The sequence below is a fragment of the Pleurodeles waltl genome, chromosome 8 (genome assembly GCF_031143425.1).
Source record: "Pleurodeles waltl isolate 20211129_DDA chromosome 8, aPleWal1.hap1.20221129, whole genome shotgun sequence".
Taxonomy (NCBI): domain Eukaryota; kingdom Metazoa; phylum Chordata; class Amphibia; order Caudata; family Salamandridae; genus Pleurodeles; species Pleurodeles waltl.
Genome location: NC_090447.1, coordinates 1,523,319,703 through 1,523,340,080, shown reverse-complemented (window position 1 = coordinate 1,523,340,080; position 20,378 = coordinate 1,523,319,703). Strand labels below are relative to the sequence as shown.

The 20,378-nt window shown below is 50.2% G+C and overlaps 1 long non-coding RNA gene across 7 annotated transcripts in view; it reads right to left on the bottom strand.

Moving 5' to 3' along the window:
- LOC138248894 (uncharacterized) overlaps nt 1-19,977 on the bottom strand; it is a 61,721-nt gene extending 41,744 nt beyond the window's left edge. For 4 of the 7 annotated variants that reach the window (XR_011194655.1, XR_011194657.1, XR_011194651.1 and 1 more), the window contains exons 1-2: nt 19,886-19,977; nt 2,807-2,979 (exon numbers count right to left, since the gene is read on the bottom strand). This is a non-coding gene — a long non-coding RNA (uncharacterized lncRNA). Of the gene's footprint in view, nt 1-2,806; nt 2,992-19,671; nt 19,736-19,885 lie in introns of all 7 variants that reach the window. The other 3 variants (XR_011194656.1, XR_011194654.1, XR_011194653.1) reach the window with 3 other exon arrangements.
- Between the last annotated feature and the right edge of the window lie 401 nt (nt 19,978-20,378).

Below are 20,378 nucleotides of genomic sequence, written 5' to 3'. Positions count from 1 at the left end.
AAGTGTGTTTATTTAAATGCTAAATAGTGGAGGGGGTTGTAAAATGGTCAGGGGTGATGGTGGAGGAATGTCCATGGCAGAGTCCAGTCTATTTGTTTCACAGGTGCATTGTCCAAAGGGACATAGGAAGTGGAGCTGGGGCAGTTGGTGGTTGAACAGGGTGACAAAGTGGGACAGAAGGATGACAATCAGGGTGGTCTTATTTCTTGACGGGGGTCTTGGCATCGTGCTCGGTCTTTGTCCTAGATCTCAGGGACCGCTTGCAGGGTGGTTCTCCATCTGCAGGGGGTGGGGTGCTGGTGTCGAGGTCCTGTGGTGGTGCCGCCTGTCTACTAGCGCCGGCGGTGGGCAGTTCATCGTCCAGGCTAGTGTCAGGGGCCCCTTGTTGTGCCACAGTGTCCCTCCTGGTGTTCACGAGTTCCTTCAGCACCCCCTACAATGGTGCCCAGGGTGGTATTGATGGATCCGAGTTCCTCCCTGAACCCCAAATACTGTTCCTCCTGCAGCCGCTGGATCTCCTGAAACTTGGACAGTACTGTTGCCATCGTCTCCTGGGAATAGCGGTAGGTTCCCATGACGTTGGAGGGCCTCATGGAGAGTGGGTTCCCTAGGCCTGTCCTCCCCCTGTTGCCCAGCAGCCCTCCCAGTTCCCCTGTGTTCCTGGGCCTCTGTCCCCTGAACCGTGTGCCCACTGCCAATGCCCCCAAGTCCCTGCTGTTCTTGGGGTGGTGGGTTAGCCTGAGTTCCCTGAAGTGGTGGACACACTGCTGCTTGACGTGTCATGGGGACAGAGGTATGGGCCCGGTGGGTGCTGGTGTTTCCAGAGGGGGGAGGCTCTGTTGTGGCTTCTGCCAGTGTGAGGGGAACCGACTGTCCTGAGGTGCCAGATGGGCCGGGCTGGTCATCTAGATCCAGTTGGACAGAGCTGCTGTCATCAATGTGGGCCTCTTCTGTGGGTGGAGTGGACATGTCTGGAACATCCTGTCCGGTGACGTTGGTTAGGGGTCCTGCAGGGGGTTTAAAGGCCTAGTTTATCTGTGTGTTCCATGGTGTGCAATGGGTGGGTGACCCTGTACCCCAGTGGTTGCATTCCTGTGTAGGAGCTTGTGCGCTTGATGTTTAGGGGTCTGTGTGGGTATGTGCAGTGGACATGCATTTATGATGGGTACCCATGCTTTGTTGTTGAATGAAGGGCCTGGTGTTGGGATGTGTGGTTTGTGATAGTGGGACATCTGTGAGGAGTTGGAGTGATGGGGGGGGGAGGGTGAGGGTATGTGATTGCATGCAAGTAGGGTGGGGGATGAAGTAGTGAAAGCTTTGACTTACCAATTCCTCCAGCTACTCCTGTGAGGCCCTCAGGATGCAGTATAGCCAAGACCTGCTCCTCCCATGTTAGTTGTGGGGGAGGAGGTGGGGGTCCGCCGCCAGTCCTCTGAACCGCGATGTGGTGTCTTGAGACCACGGAACACACCTTCCCCCATGGGCCGTTCCACCTCTTACTGATGTTATCCCGTGTTCTTGGGTGCTGTCCCACTGCGCTGACCCTGTCCACGATTCTGCGCCATAGCTCCATCTTCCTAGCTATGGTGGTGTGCTGCACTTGTGATTCGAATAGCTGTGGCTCTACCCGGATAATTTCATCCACCATGACCCTGAGCTCCTCCTCAGAAAACCTGCGGTGAACATGGGGTGGTGTGGGTGATGTCTGAGGTGATGTTTAGGGGTGTGTGGTGTTTTGTGCGTGGATGTGTGTGTGATGGTGTTTTGTGCCTCTGTATGGTGTCATCTTTGCTGTGCTGTCTCTCTGGCCTTCGTCAATATTTTAGGTAGTAAGGGTTTGTGGGTGATGTGGGAGTGGTGTGTGTATGTGTATAAGGTGCGTGTATTTGGAATTGTCCAATGTGCTTGTGTTTTGTAAGAGAGTGTATTTTGAGCGCGGCTGTGTGTTATCGCAAGTTTATCACTGACCTTTGGTGTTACCGCCAATGTTGTAATGAGGGCCATAGTGATTATGCTCAAATGGCGTTCACGAGAAAATCTCAAAAAACAAATGTAAGATTTCAGTGTGCTCTAAAAAAACATTTTTAGGCTGCTAGTGAAACAAGCTGCTTGAAATACTATCGACAGCTGGTGACTAACATGGAAGATCGGTCAGGCACCCGCAAACAGGCTGGAAACAATGAAAGATAACCTTTGTTTGTGCTCAAAGATGACTATAGTCCCACGCCAATGAGCTGACACCACCATCATCAGTTTTGTGAAGACACGAAAGAGGATCACAGTAAACTTAAAAAGCTACTTGCTCACTTTGAAACACAGTTAACATGTGTGAAAAATTCAGGATGCGGATGTGTGAATAAGCATTGTGAAGGTCCAGCACTACTATAAAGTATCCTGTTTGAGCACTGACAACACCTCAGCCAGGGTGTGCATTTAGAAATTGTCTTTGTGGAGGTAGCTGTTGACTGACCACCAAAAAAAAAAAAAGGACCTTTTAGTTTTTTTTGTGCACAAAGAAATGAAAAAGAAAAGGAACCACAACCTATCTCTGGAGGTAGGACAACCTACTCTGCGCTTGTGCAGAAGAGAGATGGAAACACCCGCTGGAGCAAGGAAGATTAGCTCTCCATCAGACACTGAATGAACAGAGCAACAGGTCATGAGCTTCGCAGGTTTCTAAACGTAGATGACCACTGCTGTTGCTTTTGCCATCTCCATCCCTCCCAATGACTCCCTCCCATTTCTGTTAGTCAGCACAAACCTTGGCACTGAAAAAATAAAAAATACCAAGCCAAAGGCACTTTACCGTCAAGTCTGCGAAGATCCACATCCAGAGCCGATCCCACATAGCCTGCTCTTCCTTGCCAGCACCAAATGTTGAGGCGTTAGTCACACAAGTGCAGAACATTTTGATAGCTGCCTGTGGATCTTCCATGGTGTGTACAAGCTTGAACTTTCTTGTGCAGAGCCTGTGGGTGTCTAAAACTGAAACTTTATAACAGAGGGCACAAAAACGCATAGACCTCAGCCAGATTATGTTGTGACTTTAAAGACTCATATTGACTAGCAGGCTGTATGTCACCACACTAGACTGAGGAATAATAGTGGGTAAGAGACAAAGAGCCCACACAAACAGTTGTAGACTACAGTTCTAAGAAAGACTATTATTTTGACACACTATGTTCTATCTTGCGTGTGATGTTTAATTAAAAGACAAGTATTAAATGGAACATTTGTTGTACACACACGGGCAGTAAATATCAATCAATCAATCACTCCATTTGTAAAGCGCGCTACATACCTGCAAGGGTCTCAAGGCGCTGGGGAGGGGGGGTGCTACTGGTCGAAGAGCCAGGTCTTGAGGAGTCTTCTGAAGGCCAGCAGGTCCTGGGTCTGTCGTAGGATGGTGGGGAAGAGTGTTCCAGGTCTTGGCGGCGAGGTAGGAGAAGGATCTGCCGCCGGCGGTGGTTTTTCGGATGCGGGGGACTGTGGCGACGGCGAGGTTGGCTGAGCGGAGGCTTCGGATGGGGGTGTGGAAGCTGAGTCGGTTGTTGAGGTAGGTGAGTCCGGTGTTGTGCAGTGCTTTGTGTGCGTGGATCAGGAGCTTGAAGGTGATCCTTTTGTTGACGGGGAGTCAGTGCAGGCCTCTCAGGTGGAGTGTGATGTGGCTGCGGCGGGGGACATCGAGGATGAGTCGGGCCGAGGCGTTCTGGATGCGTTGGAGTCGTCTCAGGAGCTTGTTTGTAGTTCCTGAGTAGAGGGCGTTCTCGTAGTCGAGTCTGTTGGTGATGAGGGCCTGGGTAATGTTTTTTCTCGTGTCGAGGGGGATCCATTTGAAGATCCTGCGGAGCATACGGAGGGTGTTGAAGCAGGACGCGGAGACGGCGTTGACTTGCCTGGTCATGGAGAGAGTGGAGTCGAGGATGACCCCCAGGTTGCGTGCGTGGTCCGTGGGTTCCAGGGCTGTGCCTAGTGACGTGGGCCACCAAGAGTCGTCCCAGGCTGATGGGGTGGGTCCGAGAATGAGGACCTCCGTCTTGTCTGAGTTCAGCTTCAGTCTGCTGTCCTTCATCCAGTCGGCTATGGCCTTCATTCCTCGGTGGAGGTTAGCTTTGGCGGTGTGGGGATCTTCGGTGAGGGATATGATCAGCTGGGTGTTGTCGGCGTAGGAGATGATGTTGAGGTTGTGTTGTCGTGCGACGTGGGCGAGGGGGGCCATGTAGATATTGAACAGCGTCGGGCTGAGGGAAGGATCCCTGTGGGACGCCGCAGATGATCTCAGTGGTTTTGGAGCGGAAGGGTGGGAGGCGGACGCTCTGGGTTCTGCCGGAGAGGAAGGATGTGGTCCAGGCCAGGGCCTTCTCTTGGATACCGGCGTCATGGAGGCGTGCTGATAGGGTGCGGTGGCAGACCGTGTCAAAGGCTGCTGATAAGTCCAGGAGGATGAGGGCGGCTGTTTCTCCTTTGTCCATCAGGGTCTGGATGTCGTCAGTGGCGGCGATGAGGGCGGTCTCGGTGCTGTGGTTACTGCGAAAACCAGATTGGGACGGGTCCAGGATGTTGTTGACTTCGAGGTAGCGGGTCAGCTGTTTGTTGACAATCTTCTCGGTCACTTTTGCCGGGAAAGGGAGCAGGGAGATGGGACGGAAGTTCTTGCGGTCCTTGGGGTCCGCCTTGGGCTTCTTCAGAAGGGCGTTGATCTCGGCGTGCTTCCAGCTTTCTGGGAAGGTTGCTGTCTCGAAGGAACAGTTGATTGTTTTACGGAGGTGGGGCGCGATGGCTGCGCTGGCTTTGTTGAAGACGTGGTGAGGGCAGGGGTCCGATGGGGATCCTGAGTGGATGGAGTTCATGGTTTTGATGGTGTCTTCATCGCTGACGCTGGACCAGACGGTCAGGCGACTGGTGCGAGTGGTAGTCGCAGGGGTGGTGGACTCTGTGGTGGGTGCGGGGGGGTCGGGGTTGAAGCTGTTGTGGATGTCGGTGATCTTGCGGTGGAAGAAGGTGGCCAGGGAGTCGCACAGGTCTTGAGATGGCGGGATGTCGTTGGTGATGGAGCTGGGGTTGGAGAGTTCTTTCACGATGCTGAAGAGCTCTTTGGTGTTGTGTGCGTTGTTGTCTAGGCGGTCCTTGAAGGCGGTCTTCTTGGCGGTCCTGATGAGTTGGTGATGTCTGCGGGTGGCGCTCTTGAGGGCTGTGTGGTTGTCTGGTGTTCGGTCGTGGAGCCATTTCTTCTCCAGCTTCCGACAGGTGTGCTTGGAGATCCGGAGGTCCTCGGTGAACCAGGCGGCTTTCTTGTTGGTGTGGTTGGTTGTAAAGGTCTTGAGAGGGGCGAGGGTGTTGGCGCAGTCGTTGATCCACTGTGTGAGGTTGGTCGCGGCAGTGTCTGGGTCGGTGGGTGGTCTCAGGGCGAGGGCGGTAGTCAGTTGGTCCCCGGTGACCTTGCCCCAGCAGCGGCGTGGTAGCTGTTGGGTGCGGTGGTGTGTGGTGGGTTTTCTGAAGGTGAAGTGGACGCTTCTGTGGTCGGTCCAGTGTGGTTCGGTGGTGTGGTTGAAGGAGACGTGGGGGCTTGCGGAGAAGATGGGGTCAAGCGTGTGTCCAGCGGCGTGAGTGGGTGTCGTTACTAGCTGTTTGAGTCCGAGGTTGGCGAGGTTATCGATCAGGGCAGTGGAGTTGGCGTCGTTGTTGTTCTCGAGGTAGAAGTTCAGGTCCCCGAGGAGGATGTAGTCCGTGGAAGCGAGGGCGTGGGTGCTGATGAGGTCAGCGATGGTGTCACTGAACTGTGGGCGGGGTCCGGGAGGTCTGTAGATGAGAGTTCCTCTGAGGGTGGTGTTGGGGTCGGTGTGGATCTGGAAGTGCATATGCTCGGCGGTGGTGAGGGTGTCATCGGTGTTCGTTGAGATTTTGATGGAGTCTTTGTGGATGATGGCGATTCCTCCTCCCACTCCATTGGTGCGGTCTCTGCGGGAGATCTTGTAGCCCTGTGGGATGGCTATGGCAATGTCTGGTGCTGAGGTGGCGTTCAGCCAGGTCTCCGTCAGGGGCAGTGGAGTCTAGGAGGTCCCAAAGTTCGATGGTGTGCTTGCGAGCGGAGCGGGTGTTGAGGAGGATGCAGCGGAGGTGGTTGGATTCTCTGGCTGGTGGTGTGGAGGGTTGGATGCTGGTGAATCTGCAGTTCCGGCAGGTGAAAGGCCCCTGGATGCGTTTCGGGGTGGCCCGGTAGCAGGGGTGGTCTCGCCTGCTGTTTAGTGCGTGAAGGGTGCTTGCGTCGTAGTGCAGTCTGGCGTTTCGGGGGGTGCGAGTTCCAGGGGTTCTGGTGCTGGGTGCGGTCCAGGCGCAGACGGGCTTGCCTTAGGCGCGCCAGCGGCGTGCCCGCTTCGCGGCCTCCATATGAGGGCAGAGGGAGGGAGGAGGAGGTGGGAGCGGGGCGGCCAATGGGAGTGAACGGGGCGGGCAGCAGGGGCTCAGCAGCAAGGTAAAAGCCCGGGGAAAAACCCAGGGGAAAAACCCGGGGAAAAACGGTGGGAAAAGACGGCGGGAGAGGGACAACAGAGCACAGGGGTACAGAAAGCAAAACACAGGGGCACAGAATGGAAAAAACAAGTGGCACAGAAGCACAAGCTCAGGGGAATAAAAAAAAGGGAGCGAGTAGTCAGGCGGCAAAAGTGGCAACGGAGGTTCAACCCACAGGGGGCTGCGTGGCAGATGGGGGGAGCGACCTGCCTGGTGACAAGGTCAAAGGTCGCTCTCTACCACCGCTTCGCGGCCTCCATATGAGGGCAGAGGGAGGAGCAGCTGGGAGGTGGGAGCGGGGCGGCCAATGGGAGTGAAGGGGGCGGGGCAGCAGGGGCTCAGCAGCAAGGGAAAAACCCAGGGGAAAACCCGGGGAAAAAACGGCGGGAAAAAACGGCGGGAAAGGGACAACAGAGCACAGGGGTACAGAAAGCAAAACACAGGGGCACAGAATGGAAAAAACAAGTGGCACAGAAGCACAAGCTCAGGGGAATAGAAAAAAGGGAGCGAGTAGTCAGGCGGCAAAAGTGGCAACGGAGGTTCAACCCACAGGGGGCTGCATGGCAGATGGGGGGAGCGACCTGCCTGGTGACAGGGTCAAATGAACACACACTCAATGACTTAACCCCAGACCAATAGGTTTTTTATATAGAAAAATATTCTTCTCTTAATTTACTTTAGAACCACAAGATTCTGAATTCAAGTAAGTACAGAAATTGTAAGGTACTTGGCATAAGCAAATATAGAACTTGGAATGAAAACAGTAAGGTACACAGTTCTGTTTGTGCTTGTGGTTCTGTTCTCTTAAAAGAGGACACTGCAAAATTCAACAGTTCCTGTGGGAGGTAAGTAGAAGTTAATTTAGCAGGTAAGTAAAGCACTTACAAGTTCAGTCTCCAGGGCATAGACAGCCGACTGTTGGGGGTTCAAGTCAACCACAAACACCCAGCACCAGCAACACAGGGGCGGTCAAGTGCAGAGGTCAAAGTAGCATAGGCGCTTATGGAGAAAAGGGGTGCTCCGGTTCCACTCTGCTAACAGGGAGCAGACCCGGGGAGTTTTGTACAGCACTGGGTTGGGGGGTGTCCCAAACAGGCGCACAGGACCAGCCAGGTGCAGTGTGCAAAGTAGGTGTCAGGTTTTGAATAGAAATCAATGGAGGGACCCAGGGGTCACTCTGGTGATGCAGGCAAGGCATGGGGTTCTTCTTGGGCCAGCCACTGACTGGGCTAGGATGAGGGACGCCTGCTGGTCACTTCTGGACCGGTAGTTGGTTCCTCTTGGGCCTGGGGGCTGCAGGGGCAGTGCTTCTTCCAGGCGTTGGGATCTCTGTTAGCAGGAAGTTGCGGTGAGGGGGAGCCTCTGGATTCTCTCTGCAGGCTTCACCGTGGGGATGCAGGGAGATTGTCTCCGGGTGGCCACGTCGTTGGAGTCACCTGGGGGTCCACGCTGCAGTGTTGGTTTCTCTGGACACAAGCTGGGGGCGTTGGTGCAGAGTGGTGGGGACTCACGCTTCAGGAGTGAGGTGGGTGTCCCTTTAAAGATGGTTTCTTCCTTGTTGTTTGACAGAGCCCATATCCATTAGAGTTTTTTGGTACTTTGGGTTGAAGGCCAGTACCCCGAGTCGGCAGAGGTCGCTGGACCCGCAGGATGCGTCGCTGTTGCAGGTTCTTTGAGTCTGGAGACAGGCAGGTAGGGCTGGGGCCAAGTCAGTTGTTGTCTCCATCTTCTCCACGGGTGTTTTGAGGTCAGCAGTCCTTTAGGTTTTCAGGAAAAGGAGGGTGTTAGGGCTGAAGGGCAGTAGTAGGCTACTGATCTTGAGGATGGCTACACCCTCCTTGTGCCTCTCTTTGGGGAGGGGGGCACATCCCTATCCTTATTGGGTAAATCCTCCAAAACAAGATGGAGGATTTTCCAAGGAGGGGGACACTACAGCTCTGGTCAACTTAGGGGTGGAACTGGCTGAGGGGGTGACACATCCTTGTTTTTCTCATTATCTCCGCCGGACTTTCCGCCCAAAGTTGGGGCTGTGTCCAGGGGGGCGGGCATCTCCACTAGCCAGAGTGCCCTGTGGCAGTGTAACACAAAGCCTGAGCCTTTGTGGCTCACTGCTAGGTGTTACTGTTCCTGCAGGGGGAGGTGTGAAGCACCTCCACCCAGTGCAGGCTTGGTTTCTGGCCTCAGAGAGCACAAAGGCTCTCACGCCAGGAGGTCAGAAACTAGTCCCTCTGTGGCAGGCTGGCACAGACCAGTCAGTCTTGCATTGAAGGATTGGGTAAAATACAGGGGGCATTTCTAAGATGCCCTGAGTGCATTTTGTAATAAATCCAGCACTGGCATCAGTGTGGGTTTCTTATTTGGAGAAGTTTGATATCAAACTTCACAGTGCTCAGTGTAGTACTTATGGAGCTGTGGAGTTCGTTTTGACAAACCCACAGACCATGTTCTTAATATGGCCACACTATATTTACAATGTCTAAGAATGGACTTTGACACTGTAGGGGCATATTGCTCATGCAGCTATGCCCTCACCTGTGGAATAAAGCCCTAAGGCAGGGTGCTTTAAGGCCTGCTAGAGGGGTGACTTACGTATGCCAAGGCAGTATTTGGTGTGCATGCCATCCTGAAGGGGATGCCATGTCAACTTTGCCTTTTTATCCCTACCAACACACACCAACTGCAATGGCAGTGTGCCTGTGTTAGGTGAGGGATCCCTTAGGTTGGCACAACACATGCTGCAGCCCTTAGGGACCTTCCCTGGTCACAGGGCCCTTGGTACCACAGGTACCTTTTGCCAATCAATCAATCATTAAATTTATAAAGCGCGCTATGTACCCGTTAGGGTTTCAAGGCGCTGAGGGGTGGGGGGGCAGCTGCTATCGGTCGAAGAGCCATGTCTTGAGGAGTTTCCTGAAGGTGAGGAGGTCCTGGGTCTGGCGCAGGGAGGTCGGCAGTGAGTTCCAGGTCTTGGCGGCGAGGTAGGAGAAGGATCTGCCACCAGAGGTCTTGCGTTGAATTCGGGGAGCGATGGCGAGGGAGAGGTTGGCAGAGCGGAGTTGGCGGGAGGGGACGTAGAAGTTGAGTCTGTTGTTCAGGTAGGCGGGTCCGGAGTCGTGTAGTGCTTTTTGTGCGCGTGGGTGAGGAGTTTAAAGGTGATCCTCTTGTCCACGGGGAGCCAGAGGAGGTCCTTCAGGTTGTGGGAGATGTGGCATCAGCAGGGTATGTCGAGGATCAAGCGGGCGGATGCGTTCTGGATGCGTTGGAGTCGTTTGATGTCTTTTGCTGGGATGCATGTGTAGAGTGTGTTGCCGTAGTCAAGTCTGCTACTGACAAGGGCCTGAGTCACCGTTTTTCTGGTTTCCGTCGGGATCCACTTGTAGATTCTGCAGATCATGCGGAGGATGTTGAAGCAGGAGGAGGAGACTGCGTTGACCTGTTTGGACATGGTGAGAGTGGAGTAGAGGATGAAGCTGAGGTTGCGTGCGTGGTTGGCAGGAGTAGGTGGGGGACCCAGTACGGTGGGCCACCAGGAGTCATCCCAGGCCGAGGGGGAACGTCCGAGGATGAGGACTTCCGTCTTATCGGAGTTTAATTTCAGGCAGCGGTTTCTCATCCATTGGGCAATGGATTTCAGTCCCTCGTGGAGGTTGGCTTTGGCGGTGTGTGGATCTTTAGTACGGGAAAGGATGAGCTGGGTGTCGTCGGCGTAGGAGAGGATGCTGAGGTTATGCTGACGGGCCAGCTGTGCGAGGGGTGCCATTTATACGTTGAACAGCGTTGGGCTTAGCGAGGAGCCTTGGGGGACGCCGCAGATGAGGTTGGTGGCTTCGGAGCGGGAGGGTGAGAGTCGGACTCTCTGGGTTCTGCCGGAGAGAAAAGAGGAGATCCAGTTGAGGGCTTTGTCTTGAATTCCGGCTTCGTGGAGACGAGTTAGTAGGGTGCGGTGGCAGACCGTATCAAAGGCGGCGGATAGGTCTAGGAGGATGAGGGCTGAAGTTTCGCCATTGTCCATTTGCTGTCTGATGTCGTCTGTGGCGGCAAGGAGTGCAGTCTCGATGCTGTGATTGCGTCTGAATCCGGATTTAGAGGGGTCTAGGGTGGAGTTGTCTTCGAGGTAGTGGGTGAGCTGTGCGTTGACGATCTTCTCGATGACCTTTGCTGGGAAGGGGAGAAGGGAGATCGGGCGGAAGTTTTTGAGGTCGGCCTTGGGTTTCTTGAGGAGGGCTTGGATATCGGCGTGCTTCCAGCTGTCCGGAAAGGTTGCGGTGTCGAAGGATAGGTTGATGATCTTACGAAGTTGGGGGGCGATGGTGGAGTCGGCTTTGTTGTAGACGTGGTGTGGGCAGGGGTCTGAGGGGGATCCTGAGTGGATGGAGTTCATGGTCTTTCGGGTTTCGGCGTCATCTACGTGGGTCCAGGTGGTGAGGCGGTCGGCGTGGGAGGTGTTGTTGGGGGTGGGGTCTGGCAGAGGTGTGGTGTTGAGGCTGTTGTGGATGGCGGCGATTTTCTGGTAGAAAAAGGTGGAGAGTGCGTCGCAGAGTTTCTGGGATGGTGGGACATCGTTGACGTTGGCGTTTGGTTTGGAGAGCTCCTTCACGATGCAGAAGAGTTCCTTGCTGTTGTGTGCGTTGTTGTTTCGGCGTTCTGTGAAGTGGGAGCGTTTGGCGAGTCGGATAAGTTGGTGGTGCTTGCGGGTGGCTTCCTTGTGGGTTGCGAGGCTGTTGGGTGTGCGCCCGAGAAGCCATTTTTTCTTGAGTTTCTGGCAGGTGCGTTTGGAGGTGATCAGTTCATCTGTGAACCAGGCTGCTTTTTTCTTTTCTTGGTTGACGGTGGGCCTCTTGAGTGGTGCGAGGGTGTTGGCGCAGTTGAGGATCCACTGTTGGAGGTTGATGGCGGCGGAGTCCGGGTCGGTGGGGTCGGACGGTGGGTTCTTGGCGAGGGTGCTGGTTAGTTGGTCTTCGGTGACTTTTCCCCAGCGGCGGTGTGCCGGTAGTGGGGTGCGGTGGTGTTCGGTGTTTTTCTTGAATGTGAAGTGGACGCAGTGGTGGTCGGTCCAGTGGAGTTCGGAGGTGTGGCTGAATGAGATGTGGTTGCTTGCAGTGAAGAGTGGGTCTAGGGTGTGACCGGCGATGTGGGTGGGTGTGTTGACCAGTTGTCTGAGTCCGAGGTTGGAGAGGTTGGTGGTCAGTGATGCGGTGTTGGCGTCGTCGTTGTTCTCCAGGTGGAAGCTGAGATCTCCCAGGAGGATGTAGTCCGTTGAGGCGAGGGCGTAAGTGCTTGTGAGGTCGGAAATGGTGTCACTGAAGGGGGCTCTTGGTCCTGGAGGTCGGTACCAGGGACTTATCTGTGTGCGAGGGGTGTCCCAATTTGGGGAAATAATGGTACATTTTAACTGAAAGAACACTGGTGGTGGGGCCTGGTTAGCAGGATCTGAACACACTTCAGTACTCAGTAGAGTCAGCATCAATAGCAGGAAAAAAGTGTTTGGGGTAGGTGGGGGTTGTGGACTGCAAAAAGGAGGCATTTTACTACAGAGGGTGTGTAAGCTTTTTGAGGAGACAGTGTTAATTTGTTGTGTTATTGATAGAGAAGACAAGGGTAAAGGCCAGGTTACGCAATTGGTTAATGTGGGCGGGGGCATTAACATGAGTGGGGGGGCCACCAGGAGTCGTTCCAGGCAGAATGGGGTGTAGGCAATCACAAGCATTTCTTGTCTGAGTTGAGCTTGAGGCAGCTGACGTCCATCCAAGGGCAGACTGCTCTCCTCCCATTGGGAAAATGCATCTTGGCTTGAGCAGAGTCGTCCGACATGGAGAGGATCAGTTGGGTGTCATTGTCGTAGGAGACTATCTTTACCTCGTGTTTGATGATTTTAGCGAGCGAGCCATGTAGAGGTTAAAAAGCTTCTGGCAGTGTGTGGATCCTTGGGCTACTCTGCAGCAAGTGTCTAAGTTCTGATGTGAATGGTGGTAGTCTGACCCTCTGTGTTCTTCTGGTGAGGAAGGACCAGATCCAGCTCAGGGCTTTGTCTCAGATGCCAGCGTCGAGCAGCCTGTCACAGAGGCTGAAGTGGGAGACTGTCTAGAATGCAGTAGAGAGGTCTAGAAGGTTGAGTGCGGCAGTGCCTACGCTGTGCAGTATGATGCGTATGTTGTTGGTGGTGGACAAAAGTGCAGTTTCGGTGCTGTGATTGCTTCCAGATCGGAAATGGGAAAGTTCTAGGATACGGTGTCTCTCGAGGAACTCTACGAGTTCATAGTTGATGGCTTTTTCCGTTACCTTGGCTGGGAAAGTGAGCAGAGACATGGGTCAGTAATTCTTCAGCTCCCTAGGGTCGGCTTTGGGTTTCTTGAGTAGCGGGCGGATTTCTGCGTGTTTACAGTCTGGGGGGATTGTGGCAGTCTTAAACGATAGGTTGATGGTTCAGCAAAGCTCTGGTGAAATGATGGGAATGACAAGCTTGAGGATGTGATGAGGGCATGGATCTGAGGGTGCTCCCAAGTGGATGGAGGTGGGTGTCCTCTACAGTAATGGTGGTTCAGCAGTTTGTATCTGGTGGGGGAGCAAGGTCCATGGTGCTGAGTGGTGAAGGCGGGCTCTGTATGCTGAAGCCTTTGTAGATGTCCCAGATCTTACAGTGAAAGAAGGTGGGGAAGATCGTTGCGGAGGTCTTGGGAGGGAGGGATGGATGAGGTTTCTGCCCTGCGGTTCGTGAACTCTTTGACAAGGATGAAGAGCTCTTTGATATTGCGAGTGCTGGTGTTGAGGCATGCTTGAAATGCAGCTTTTTGGGTGGCTCGTATGTTCTGGTGGTACGTTGTGTCAGTATTTTTGCAGGCGGTGCAGTTTGGTGGATTTGCGGAGGCTCCATTTGCGTTACAATCGTCTGCAGGCGCGCTTGGATTGATGTAGGTCTTGTGTAAACCACTTGGAAGTTTTGCTATGTAGATTCCATGCCAATTTCCTTAGGGGGGCTACATTGGCTGCACATTCAGAGTCAGCGCTTTAGTTTGCCTGCGGATTCATTGGAGTGGTTGACAGCGTTTGGTGATCTGTGCTTCCGTGACTATACCCCAATGTTTGCCAGGGGGTTAGGGAATGTGGTGGCGTGCAGTGTTTGAGTAGGTTAAGTAGATGCACTTGGTCAAGCCAACAGTGTTTGGAGGTGTGGATGAAGGTGAGGTTGTCCCCTGCTGAGAGAATGGCATAGAGGATGTGAAGGGGTTTGTGGGTAGGGACGATGACTAGTTGTTTGACGCCGAGAATTGTGGGGTCGTACAGAATGTTTGATGTATTGGGGGTCATTGAGGGTATCAAGCTGTAAATCGAGATCACAGAGTGGGATGTAACAGGAGGAAGTGAGTGCTTGGAGGGGCAATGAGGTTGACAATGTCTTGTAAAGACTGGGGTTGAGGTGCAGGTGGGCCTGTAGATGAGGGTGCCACGTAGGAAGGTGTTTCGGTTGGTCAGGATGTGGAAATGTAGATGCTCATGAGTTGACAGAATGCGACTAGATGATGAAAGGCGGAGGTTGTTCTAGTAGATTATGGCAATGACACCTCCAGGAAGGTTGGCTCTGTCCTTGTGTATGATTTTGTAGTTGTGCGTAATGGCCGTGGCAATGTCCGTGGTAGCTGCAGGGGTGATCCAACTCATAGCGAGATGGTGACGTCCAGAGCTGTTGAGTCGAGGTCTCAGACTTATAGTGCATGCTTGACGAGGGAGCATGTGTTAAGGAGCAGTGAGGAATCATGGGGTGGTACTTGGGAGTATGCTGGAGCAGGCGCAGCAAGAAAATGATCCATGTTTGTACATGTGGTCAGCTTGGTGGCATGCTGATGATCTTATGGGGTTGAGGGCACGTAGAGTGCTTGCGTTAAACCAGCAGAAGGGGTGAGAACCAGGGTCCCTGGTGCTGGGTGGCGTCCATGCACAAACAGGCTTCCCTGTGGCGCACTAGCGTGGCGGCCGTCGTTAAGGAAGAGAGGTATGGAGGCGGTGGTCCAGCAATAAAGAGGTGGGAGAAGCGCTTTGCATGGGGCAGGTGGGGATGCTGGGACACCAGCAGTGCGGGGTAAACACAAGAGGGAGAAAAAGAGAAAAGGACAGAAAAGCAGCAAGTGAAAGGGAAAAAAAGGTCCAATTATTATGCCCAGTGGTGCCTCTGAAATGGGGGAAGACTTAAAAAAGAAGCCTTTGAAGAAAGTGCAAATAGGACAGGAAGTGCAGTGACTAGTTGCAGACTTGCTAAGGGGGATTATGTTTCCATGTGTGTGGGAAGAATAGCCAGCCCATTTAGATGTGCCAGCTGCACCATTTCATCCTGCCAAGGGTGGGCCATCAGGATATTTATGGTCCATCAGTCACACCTGAGCTCCCTTGGTGTGTGCCTGTCTGGAGGGAATGCACAAGAGGTGATGCGTCATCCACCCAAACATGTAGTCAGGGGCAGCCAGTAGGCAGTAAATATTTAAGAAAATAAACAGCAAATTTCTTAATATGACATTTTCAGCCACACAAATGAACGTTAGACTTGACCATAAGTTGTGATTTTGAATTGCGAGTCCATAGACACCAAAGTCCAAATTTTGTTTTTTCAATTGGAAATTAGACAGGCTGCTTCACGGTAACCCGGATGTTAGCTTAAGTGCAAGTTAGGCCTTGCGGTGGTGAAAGACAAGTGTAATCGTTTTTATATTACCACAGCAGGTTAAAATTACAAATACACGTCCAACTTGCCCCTGCCCTTTGATCTGTACCAGGCCCACTAAAGGGGTTACATGTGTTTTAAAAATAAAGGTTTGAACCTGGAAAGACTTAACTTGACAGATCAAAATGGAAGTTTAGAACTGCACACACAGGATCTGGAATGACAAGCAAGTCATGTTGACGTACTACTTAATTGGGATGCACAATCATTACTGTGGGCACACTAGTAGCCTTTAATTTACAAATCCAGGGCATAGGTAAGTACAATTTTTTAGGGACTCATAAGTACATTAAATATGCCAACTGTGGGTAAGCATACATAACCATATTTTAATGCAAGAGCACATACACTTTAGCAGTGGTAAAGTGCTCAGAGGCCCGACAACAAGAAAAAGTCTGAGAAAGAAGGAAGGCCAAAATTTGGGGGTGAACCTTAAGAGAAGGATATTTGACAATAAGCAAACACAAAATACATACAGATATTGTATTTGATTCTCATTTTTGAACCACTGTAACAATATGTCCCGCAGAAAAAAAAATAAAAAATGAGCAGATAGGATAGATGCTCGCACAAAAATACCAGTAGACTGGACTAACCAATTAACTGAAAGAAGAGATTGACTGCCCATACACACATAAACAATACATATATGCATTATTAAGTTCAGCTGCTAACTGTACATCAACTATATTATCAGGGGAGCCCTACTATATGTGAGTTATACTAAGTATGATGATGTACCTCAACTAACCAGTACCTCACACTTATGTAGTGTGGTTCACCTACATACCACAAATGTCCGTAATGCACATGAAGATCACTCTTCTTTCCATAAAACAAACATTAATGGGGCAGATGTAAGACAATACACGATCATATACATTCTCTGAAGAGTGGCTATTTCATTTGGGAACCCTGGAGAGAAGTAGTTTTGTCCCAAAGTACCGGAGATGGTAGGTTGTTGTACAACAGACCCTGTGCAAGAATAAGAATTACCGGGCACGCCTCCTGTGAATTCCAGCAGTACAGGGCTGCCCTTTCATGCCGATGATATTTGGGCTGGTGGTAGAGGGTGTTATCAAATGGATACGGGTGGGTGTGCAGATTTGAAGGTGAACAAGATGCACGGGGTGGGGGGTAATTTCCCCAGAATGCTGCTTATGTTTTATTTTTCTATTACTAGACGCAAGTGACTGGAACACTAAAGAGGTTGCAAGAGATCTTTCAGGTCTTTGTAAAGGTCTCTGGATTTAATGATATTTGGGACAAATGTTTATTGTTCACAATGGACAAGGTACTTGATCAACAATTGGCTTTAGCCCTTACAGCGGAGATGACTAAATTTAAATATCGGGGGGAGATAATTTGGTCCCTCTGCTAGCCCACTTTGACAAGAATGTAAGGCAATGGCAGTCAATGTCAATTTCTCCGCAGGTAAGTGTGGCATATTTTAAAATGCGAGCACTAACCTGCTCCAGGCATCGAAAAAACATAAAAATGTTACTAGACGCAAGTCAAGTAGCTTGAATAATCTACTCAACCAAACTGGAATATACTTGAACTGCAAATGGATCTCAGATTGTGGGTTTCTAGGCAAATATTGAATTTTACAATCGCCTTTTTGTTCATTCTCAGATATGAGTGCACCTTCAAATATGCGAGTTCAGCAGTTCTGCTGTAAAAAAAAAAAAATCCTCTTTTGTTTGATTCAATGCACTAAATGTTTGCTCCATGTATAATAAATATAACCCACATATAGGAACACATGATCCATGCATGACTTGCCTCAGTTTAATAATAGCTTGGCCATCAGGGCAGGAGTGTTTCTCAGTTTATGTGTCAACCTTCACTGTAAATAAATATATTACCAGGGCATGATGTGGTAGCACACTGTCATTTACAGACAGTACATTTCCCAGAAATGTCCCAAAAGCTGCTCATTAACCTACAACTTTAATGATAATACTATGTAGTGTATGAACAAAATTCTGTGAAAATTGGATTTCAGAAAACATTTTTCATTTGCACATTACCACGTACAGTGTTATGACTTGTTTTTAATACTAATAAAATATATATTTTTTTAATTCACACAGAAGTACAAAAAAGGGCCTTTCACAGCTACCGAAATATATTTTGAAATGTTTGCGAAGTTGACTTAGTTAAATAAATGTGTTAAGAAAAACCAGATAACAAAAGCCTCTCATTTCACTTTGGTCAGACAGTTTACCTTACAAAATCCAGGAACTCTGCAGTCACAAGGAAAATTATTTGCACTCCAAGAAGACAAACTGACTTTTGAACTCTGTCTCTGAACACAGAGAAAATGTGACAATAATAAGATTTTAAGGCATCCTAATTGCTAATTCAGTTTCTGATTGGACAGAACACCTCTTATTTGTCCACTCGCTAGAATGGACAAGTGGAATCAAAACATAGATCAAACGCATCAGATAAAACGCACCATAGCGAGTGGTAGAGTAGATTATTAGAGCCTTGTGCTTTCTCTACATTCTTCCAAACACACCCTATATATAACAGACACATTCCTTATATGGGTTGAAGCGCAGGTGTGCACCCTGTTATGCATGGGTTGGAAGCCATGGTAGGTCTGTGTTTTCTCCGGGAGTCTAAATATAAAGGCGGATAGAGCTGCAAAACATTCACAAGTATTATGAGGCTAGACAGGTTTGTGTAGTTATTCAATGTGCATATGCCCCAGTGGAAAGGCCACCATTTTGGGCTGACCACCAATATATGGCTAAATAAAGCTATCCTACTTTGGCTGTACAGGTGTAAACTGGAATTGACAGGCTGTCCAGGCAAGGAATTGGTGGATAGGACTTGGAGGAAGATACATTTTTTTTTAAATGGCTAAGTGTTCTCAATGGATCGAGAGAACACTTATGGGAGGGCTATAGGCTCCCAAAGTTGGTATCTCTGAAGGGGTTTTGTTGTTGGGACCATAGGCATCTCAACTCTGGCAGACGTGCAGAATGGAGTAATCACCTTTGCACTTCTCTGACAATCAGGCTGGCATATAAGGCGTCTACCAAGCCCCACAACTTAATGTGGTGGCTCCAGTGCGGAAGGACCACCACAGCGAGGCTGGAACGAGGCCCATAATATTTAAATATATTATAGAAGAAGCAGGGTGCATGAGAGTGGCGTATGTGGCAGTGGAAGGGGAGAGGAATGCACATTGGTGGGAGAGAAAACAATATTTTGTAAAAATAAAAGGTTTCGACTACTTGCAAAACAAGAAGGGATAATGTATGTGCATTGTTGTCTGTGTGACAAAAGTGCTGGTGAAATCACCTAAACAAAACTGTTACATTTATTAGGGGAGTGTAACACCTCAAACATCACCTGTATTTAAATGAACAGTAAACTCGTACATTGACAAAAATCCACAGGCAAATATCACATTCATACTTGCATGCCATAAAATGTTTAAATCTATACAGTATTTTTCATGGGTTTCATTGTTCAATATTTTCTCCCAAAAAAAAAGGCACTCATAAATACACTGAATATTTTACAACTGCATACTTTCAGACCTACCCTGCCTAAGGATCCAGACAACAAGACCCTCAGTTACTGCTGAGTGAGGAGAAAATAGGCTGTGGCGTGGACAACCAACGTGCGTCAGGCTCTTGCCCCATGGTGCATGCTACATAGATGCCAACATTTCAGATAGCTGGATTTTAATACAGATAAAGTGTAGCCATTATAAAGTCACCCTTAGAATTAAATTATACAAATGTCACACATAGCAATAATAAGCGAGCGTCTTGCTGTCCCCATGATCGTTAGGCAGGGCAGGCCTGAAAGTACACACTTGTAAAGATAATGGCCTGCCCTGTATAATGATCACACGGGTAGCAATAACATTCATTCATTCATAGCTGTATGCCTGCGCGCCACCTAAGCAAAGGCACGCATTTTATCATCATAATCGCGTTGCCATTTATTTACTTCTCTGAAAATGCGTGAAAAGTCCCTAGCTCCGTGGTCTTCAAACTGGGAAGGGGCATGAAGTAGTCCCGGGGAGGGGGCTCACCAGGCTCTGCCCAAAAGAAGCATTACACATATAACAGTGTTTTGTTTTAAGCAAAAACATGTTATTGCACTTTTAAAAAGGTAACAGTACTTAACTTCAATGTTTAAATATGGCTAGGCATATTTAAACATTGCCACATTTTCTAAAATAATTGTGAAAATTCAGAGGGAGGGCCCAATGATTTTTATTTTTCAAAGGGGGTGTGGGGGCATTAAAAAGTTTGGAGACCACTGCCCTAGCTGCTTCTAAAAGCGCAACGGGGTACAGAGACGAAATACAGGAACGTTAATATGCAGGAGAGCAGAGACACAAAAGAAACACCGTTCAAAAATAAAGTATTAATTATATATATATAGAGAGAGAATAAATAATAAGCACGAGTTTTGACCTTAAAGAAGGTGGAGGTAGCGCCGCTGCGACCGAAACGAGACCACCGTGAGCAGTGAGGGGAGCTGGCAAAGACAACCGTTAAAATATGCGAAGGGAGCTGGCAAAGACGACCGTTAAAATACGCGAAGGGAGCTGGCAAAGACGACCGTTAAAATACGCGAAAAATGTGAAAATGCAACAAGCAGGAGGACAGAGGTGAAAGAGAAACTCACCGTTAAAAAGGAAAGTCGTAATAATAGGCCCGAGTACTGACTGGTAGCGCCGCTGAGATCGCAACAATCCCAGCGCATTGAGCCGACCGTTAGAATAGCAAAAAAATGCGAAACGCGCATGCGCGCACCCATGCGCATGCGCTTTACAAGTGCGCTGTGAGGGGGAGCAGTTAAAGTCAAAGAAATTGACAAAAACATTATTGCGCATGCGCAAAGTTCTGCGCATGCGCATATCATCAAGTAGACCCGATTCGGACGGGAATCGGAAAAAGACAGAACACGGGCACTTCGGAAGCGCATGCGCGCTTTGAATTTTTATCGCGGATGACGCGCATGCGCATGCACGTTTTTCATTTTAACGGTCGCATTGCCAGGGGCACAACGATTGCGGTCGGAGCAGCCGTGTTACAGACTTGTCGGAGCGGCGCTACCCCTTCTTTAAGGTCAGTACTCGTGCCGATTATATATTCTATATATATAATCTCGGCTTTCC